General features: G+C 43.0%; 1 long non-coding RNA gene across 2 annotated transcripts in view; it reads left to right on the top strand.

The window, feature by feature from the left end:
• The window catches only part of LOC130291219 (uncharacterized), a 96,086-nt gene that overhangs the window by 49,056 nt on the left and 39,190 nt on the right, over positions 1 to 7,840 (top strand). The gene's annotated exons all lie outside the window — the stretch shown is intronic.

The following is a 7,840-nucleotide window of genomic DNA, read 5'->3' on the forward strand; positions in this document are numbered from 1 at the left end:
AAAAAAATGGCCAAATGCAGCGCCCTTAATCCCTAATAGGGCCCGGGTCACACTAAAAAAAATTTTAACTTTTTTTTTACTTTACTTTTTACTTTTTTTTACTGGTTAACCCTACCTGTCCCTGGGGCTGTACTCTCTCCCTGCTCTAAGTGGGGTCTTCCTCTGTGAGGGGCTACGATCTTCACAGAGGGGGGTCCCTGGCTCCTTCTGGCAGCTCTGGCCGCTGAATGAACTCAGGGAGCAAGCAGAGCCGGCCAATAGCAGCGATCCTGGGGGGGTGACGACATCGCCACCTCCCCATAGATACAGAGGGTGATAGGGGGTGTATCCTACACCCCCGATCACCTTGTATCTCCGGGTCAGCTGGTCACACGTGACCCGCATCACCGGAATCGCCGAAAATCGCAAGTGTGAACTGAAATTCCCACAGGCGTACAGGTACGCCCTTGGTCCTTAAGTACCAGGGAGCAAAGGCGTACCTGTACGTCCTTGGTCCTTAAGGGGTTAAACATTTAGGCTAGATTCGGACACAATGTCCGTCCAGACATTCCAAGTGCGGCCAGTGTCTAATGAATCAGACGGCAATAGAAGACAATGGCCCTGATTTACTATTGTAAACCAGACATGTGTTGTCAGGTTGTGCAGCTGAATTTGCACTAGAATTGAAAAAACCAGACCAACCCTCCATTTTACAAGAGACAGGGGCGGGGGAGTGGGCGTGGCTGCTGAAAAAGGGGAGTGTGCCCGACATTTTCACAAAAACCCAACATATTTACTAAGGTTTTCATAGAAAATGTAGTGGATTTGAGCTGAGGAAAACCCCACAGATCAGAGCATGTGTAAAAAAAAGCAAAATGTAGGGAAAAGCTCAAAATGTAAGGAAACCTTAGTAAATACAGTAAAATCTCCCAATAGGGGACACTCACGGGGAATAAAAAAGTGTCCACTATTGAGAGATGTCCCCTTGGGAAAAAAAAGCTCAAAAATGACCGTATGCTGTCCTGTACTCACTCAAATTATCACCTCCCTTACCCCCTGTACCACAGCATTTCCCCTTGATCCCCCTGTGCCATTTCAATCCCCTTTTATTACCTTCTGTGCAAATTCATCACCCCCCCCCCCCCTCTTTATGAAGTGGCACAGGGGGATAAAGGAGGAATAAAATGGCACAGGGGGATAAAAGGGGAATTAAATGACACAGGGGGGATGAAGAACTGGCACAGGGAGTAATAAAAAGGTAATTAAATAACACAAGGGGGGTCAAGAGGAAATTATGTGGCACAGGGGATAATAAGGGGGACATACAGAGGCAGGAGACCACTGTTTAAACAGCAGTCTTCTTTTGTGCTAGGGCTTCTGCAGGGGGGTGCAGCAGGGGGCCCCTGGGCCTCATACTGGGATATTGGCTGTACCCTCTGATGGCGACACTGTGTGCAAGGTAGGGCCAGCACATAAGCCTAAGTGTCCACTATTGGTAGTGTTTTGTCCCCTAATGGGAGTGTTTAGTCCCCTATTGTGCTGTCTTGGGAGTGTTTTGTCCCCTATAAGGTGTGTCCGCATCCGCTATTGGGAGTGTCCCCTATTCAGAGGGTGCAAATACATTAAGTCTTATGGGACTCTACCGGGGAATTAAAAACTGTCCGCTATTGGGAGCAGTCCCCTATTGGGAGGTGTACACTAAGGGAGATTGTACTGTACCATGGAAAAAAAATGTAGGGAATTAAAACCCACAAAAAAAAAATACACTCCACTTTTAGTAAATCAGGGTCAATATCTGATTCTGCCTAAAGAATGAACAAGACCATTCTTTAGGCAATGGAATTTCTGTAGTGTGCACTGTGCAGTGGATTCCCCTTGACAATATTGGGATTCTGCTGCACTGGATTTCTGACCAAAATTCCTAAGCAAATTATGGTCATAAATTCTGTGGTGTGAACCCAGCCTACTATTTTTTACTACCCCAAAGCTAAGTAGAAAAAAGTTAATTCATGAAAAAAAAACCTCAGTATTGTATTGTATTATATACACTTGAATATGAATCAGTTTATAAAGCAATAATAATATTATATATAAGACTGTCCTGGAATGACTGATATTGAGAAGAAAAGGAACACAACAACATTGATATATTTGTCTTTATTGCTGTGACATAATCTGTTCTTTAATACATACTGCACAGTGCACTTTCACTGATACATTCAATTATTCAATTTAATGCTTGAAAGTATTGTAAGTACAATGCGTATAATAGACTAACATGTTTTAATATAAAACAACTCACATATTTTATTTTAGTTTCATTCAATGTAAGAATAAATAAGGGGGACAGTGCAGTAAAGAGTGTGCTTGCTATACAATATAAATGGGCACAGTCATTATGCAAAAGTTTTGACAAGTTTTTATTGGCACGGGTCTGAGTATTGAGACCTCCATTGATCAGGAGAATGAGACGGCAGAAGTTCGAACTGGACGCGCTCTCTCCAGGCTCCATGTCACATGATTGAGAAAAACTCTCTGTGTAAGTCTACGAGAGTCTCTTGGTCACTTCACACAGGCAGCTGGGGGGGGCGGGGGGGGGGGGAGGAAGGGGTTGGAAGGGGATGGTGAGGCAGTGGGGACTTTTCCCGGCTCGTTCTCTTGATCGAAAAAGTTTCAATGTCAAAAGTTTTGCATAGATAGGTACTTTTTAAAGGGGTACTGCAGCCAAAATTAACTTACTAGCTGATAGCGGGAGATCAGACCCCTTGGACCCCACACGATCTCCGGAACAGGACTCAGCTCTCATTGAGCAGCATGTGATTTCTATGGGAGCTCCAAAGAGATCCAAGTCAAGCACTTGGCCATCATTGATGCTCCTATAGAAAGGAATGGATAACATGGTAGACAACATGTGCTCCTCAGTAAGCAAGTCAAGGTCCCGTTCCGGAGATCACAGGGGGTCCAATTGGTTGGACACCTGCGTTCAGCTACTTAGGATAGGGGATAAGTTAATGTTGGCTGCAATATCCCTTTAAGCTTTTATGAATTTACATTCTCCTGAAAGTGGTACAACAAAGTTATTTCCAGTAAATGGGGGAGCTGCATACAGAGTGATGGGGGAGCTGCATACAGAGCCATATCTGCATGTACAGTATGGTGTCTAGATCTAGAAACTGTAGACTTTTGACATGTCTGGGTATGCTGGGAGTTGTAGATTTTGCAACAGCTGGAGATCCACAGTTTGGAGATCTAGGTTATAGTGATACTACACTGCTTTATTTTAGGCTTTCAGTAGTACAATAGTGCTGACACCATCTTATCTGCAACCTACAGAGAATGAGATAACTGCGCTTATTATGTCCCAGTTTATACAGCAAAACTAACCAATAGTTTATTTTTCTTTCTCATAAGTTATTAAAGCTTGTTTTAAAAAAAATAAAAATAATATTTTCTAACATTTAAATAAGTATGAAAAAAATATTTAAAAAATTGTTTTAAATAATGTGTCATTTTCTGTTGATAGATTCACTTTAAATCTATGTCTAACCGTGAAGACTTACACACTCAAAAAAATTTTAATAAAATAAACTATTTCCCACTTAGCAAATATTAGCAAAGAATTTCCTATTGATTGCATAATCATGTTACATTGCAGAGCAGGTGATGAAACATCCACAAGTACACATAGATCGAAACAGAAAGATTTAGAAGAGTATATTATCCTCTCGATTACAGAACATTTCAATAAACTATCCCATAGAATAAATGTAAATGTTATGTAGGCTCTGTTCATGACACTATATGCGGTTCAGTCTGGGGTTCAGCCAAGTTATTCACATTGTAAAAATGACAGATGCCAGGCAGATGGCATTAAAGTCAGGAATGCATCAGTTTACATGGGAAAACAACTCTGGAAAGAGCCTTGAATGTTTTTTTTACAACTGAATAAAGGTGACTGAATAGGGAACAGTAGGTTTACTGTAGGTATGGACCCTAAGATCAGCTTTTGAGGACTTAAAAATTACATAAAAAATTTTTAAAAATAAATTGATGTAGGAACCATCGGAGGCAAACATAAATTTTCCCAGTGTAGATTCCATAAACATAATAAACTGATTAGATACGTCAAGCTAGTTCCAAAGATAGGGGCCTATATATTACAATGTATGTGCATGTCCTTTTTAAATACATTTAACTACATTAAGTCCTTGGACAAAACCAAAATTACTTTAGCTCATCGCACCTGTAAATATAGCCTCTGAGCTTGGAGAGCCGGAGAACACCAGGATCAGAATTCAAGGAAAAGAAGATCCAGCTCACAAGGTAATAGTCCAAAAAATCTAAAGTCTTTATTTAATGCATACAAAAGATTAAAAAAAAATAGGTGAACAGGTCCCAAAAGCAAAACTGACGAGTTTTGGAAATATTATCCTTAGTCATTGTCACAATGATTAAGGGCACATGAAACACATCAGTCGTGTATTTAACACCTTAAGGACTGAGCCCTTTTTCACCTTAAGGACTCAATGCATTTTTCTAACTTTGAAGCTCTCTGCTTGTAAGGAAAATGGATATTCCAAATAAAAAAATGTTTTATTCACATATACAATATGTCTACTTTATGTTTGCATCATAAAATTGATGTGTTTTTACTTTTGGAAGACACCAGAGGGCTTCAAAGTTCAGCAGGAATTTTCCAATTTTTTACAAAATTTTGAAACTCGCTTTTTTTCAGGGACCAGTTCAGGTTTGAAGTGGATTTGAAGGGTCTTCATATTAGAAATACCCCACAATGACCCCATTATAAAAACTGCACCCCCCAAAGTATTCAAAATGACATTCAGTCAGCGTTTTAACCCTTTAGGTGTTTCACAGGAATAGCAGCAAAGTGAAGGAGAAAATTCACAATCTTCATTTTTTACACTCGCATGTTTTTGTAGATCCAATTTTTGCATTTTTGCAAGGGGTAAAAAGGAGAAAATTTTTACTTGTATTTGAAACCCAATTTTTCTCGAGTAGGGACATACCTCATATGTCTATGTTAATTGTTCGGCGGGCGCAGTAGAGGGCTCAGAAGGGAAGGAGCAACAAATGGTTTTTGGGGGGCATGTCACCTTTAGGAAGCCCCTATGGTGCCAGAACAGCAAAAAACCCCACATGGCATACCATTTTGGAAACTAGACCCCTCGGGGAACATACCAAGGGGTAAAGTAAACCTTAATACCCCACAGGTGATTCACGACTTTTGCATATGTAAAAAAAAAAATAATGTTTTCCCTAAAATGCTTGGTTTCCCAAAAAAATTAACATTTTTAAAAAGGGTAATAGCAGAAAATACCCCCCAAAATTTGAAGCCCAATTTCTCTCGATTCAGAAAACACCCAAAAGGGGGGGGGTGAAAAGTGCTCTGCTGGCGCACTACAGGTCTCAGAAGAGAAGGAGTCACATTTGGCTTTTTTGAAGGAAATTTTGCTCTGGGGGCATGCCGCATTTAGGAAGCCCCTATGGTGCCAGGACAGCAAAAAAAAAACACATGGCATACCATTTTGGAAACTAGACCCCTTGGGGAACGTAACAAGGGGTAAAGTGAACCTTAATACCCCAAAGGGGTTTCACAACTTTTGCATATGTAAAAAAAAAAAAAATTACCTAAAATGCTTGGTTTCCCCAAAAATTTACATTTTAACAAAGGGTTAAAGCAGAAAATACCCCCCAAAATTTGAAGACCAATTTCTCCCGATTCAGAAAACATGCCATATGGGGGTGAAAAGTGCTCTGCTGGCGCACTACAGGTCTCAGAAGAGAAGGAGTCACATTTGGCTTTTTGAAAGCAAATTTTGCTCTGGGGGCATGCCGCATTTAGGAAGCCCCTATGGTGCCAGAACAGCAAAAAAAAAAAACACTTGGCATACGATTTTGGAAACTAGACCCCTCGGGGAACGTAAAAGGGGGTTAAGTGAACCTTAATACCCCACAGGTGTTTCACGACTTTTGCATATGTAAAAAAAAATAATATTTTTTTTACCTAAAATGCTTCTTTTCCCAAACATTTTACATTTTTAAAAAGGGTAAAAGCTGAAAATACCCCCCAAAATTTGTAACACAATTTCTCCCGAGTACGGCGATACCCCATATGTGACCCTAAACTGTTGCCTTGAAATATGACAGGGCTCCAAAGTGAGAGTGCCATGCGCATTTGAGGCCTAAATTAGGGATTTGCATAGGGATGGACATAGGGGTATTCTACGCCAGTGATTCCCAAACAGGGGGCCTCCAGCTGTTGTAAAACTTCCAGCATGCATGGACAGTCAGTGGCTGTCTGGTAATACTGGGAGTAGTTGTTTTGCAACAGCTGGAGGCTCTGTTTTGGAAACCGTGGCGTACCAGAAGTTTTTCATTTTTATTGGGTAGGGGAGGGGGCTGTGTAGGGGTATGTGTATATGTAGTGTTTTTTTACTTTTTATTTTATTTTGTGTTTGTGTATTGTAGTGTTTTTAGGGTACAGTCGCACGGGCGGGGGTTCACAGTAGTTTCTCGCTGGCAGTTTGAGCTGCGTCAGAAAATTTGCCACAGCTCAAACTTGCAGCCGGATACTTACTGTAAACCTCCGCCCATGTGAGTGTACCCTGTACGTTCACATTGGGGGGGGGGGGACATCCAGCTGTTGCAAAACTACAACTCCCAGCATGTACAGTCTATCAATGCATGCTGGGAGTTGTAGTTTTGCAACAGCTGGAGGCACACTGGTTGTGAAACACCGAGTTTGGTAACAAACTCAGTGTTTTGCAACCAGTGTGCCTTCAGCTGTTGCAAAAGCTACAACCCCCAGCATGTACGGACAGCGGAAGGGCATGCTGGGTCTTGTAGTTATGCAACAGCTGGAGGCATACTACTTTGGCTGGGGATGCTGGGGATTGTAGTTATGCAACAGCTGGAGACACACTGGTTTGCTACTTAACTCAGTGTGCCTTTAGCTGTTGCAAAACTACAACTCTCAGCAGTCACCGACAGCCAACAGGCATGCTGGGAGTTGTAGTTATGCAACCAGCAGATGCACCACTACAACTCCCAGCATGCACTTTAGCTGTTTGTGCAAGCTGGGAGTTGTAATTACACAACAGCTGAAGGTACACTTTTCCATAGAAAAAATGTGCCTCCTGCTGTTGCATAACTACAGCTCCCAGCATGCCCTTTTTGCATTCTGGGAGCTGTTGCTAAGCAACAGCAGGAGGCTGTCACTCACCTCCAACGATCCACACCGCATCAGGTCAGTCCCTCGTCGTCGCCGACGCTCCTGGGGCCCCGATCCCAACATTGATGCTGGGGATCGGGGTCCCCAGCTCCCGGGGTGCACGTCCCACACCCGCAGCAGGCGCCCTGATTGGTCGGCCGGGAAACGGCCGACGAATCAGGGTGATTATGAGGTGGCACCGGTGCCACCTCACCCTGCTGGCTGTGGCTGTTCGGGGCCGTCAGAGACGGCCCCGAACAACCTGTAGTTCCGGGTCACTGGAGACCCGATTGACCCGGAATCTGCCGCAGATCGCTGGACTGAATTGTCCAGCGATCTGCGGCCATCGCCGACATGGGGGGTCATCATGACCCCCCTGGGCGATATGCCCCGATGCCTGCTGAACGATTTCAGCAGGCATCGGGCACCGGCTCCCCTCCAGCTAGCGGCGGGGGGCCGGGACTTGACAGGACGTACTCAAATGTCCTGAGTCCTTAAGTACTCGGAAAAGGGGCCGTTTGAGTACGTCCTGCGTCCTTAAGGGGTTAAAATCTGTTCACCTATTTTTTATGTTTTGTATGCATTAAATAAAGCCTTTATTTTGGACTGTTTCCTTGTTAGCTGGATCTT

The sequence above is a fragment of the Hyla sarda genome, chromosome 9 (assembly GCF_029499605.1).
Source record: "Hyla sarda isolate aHylSar1 chromosome 9, aHylSar1.hap1, whole genome shotgun sequence".
NCBI lineage: Eukaryota > Metazoa > Chordata > Amphibia > Anura > Hylidae > Hyla > Hyla sarda.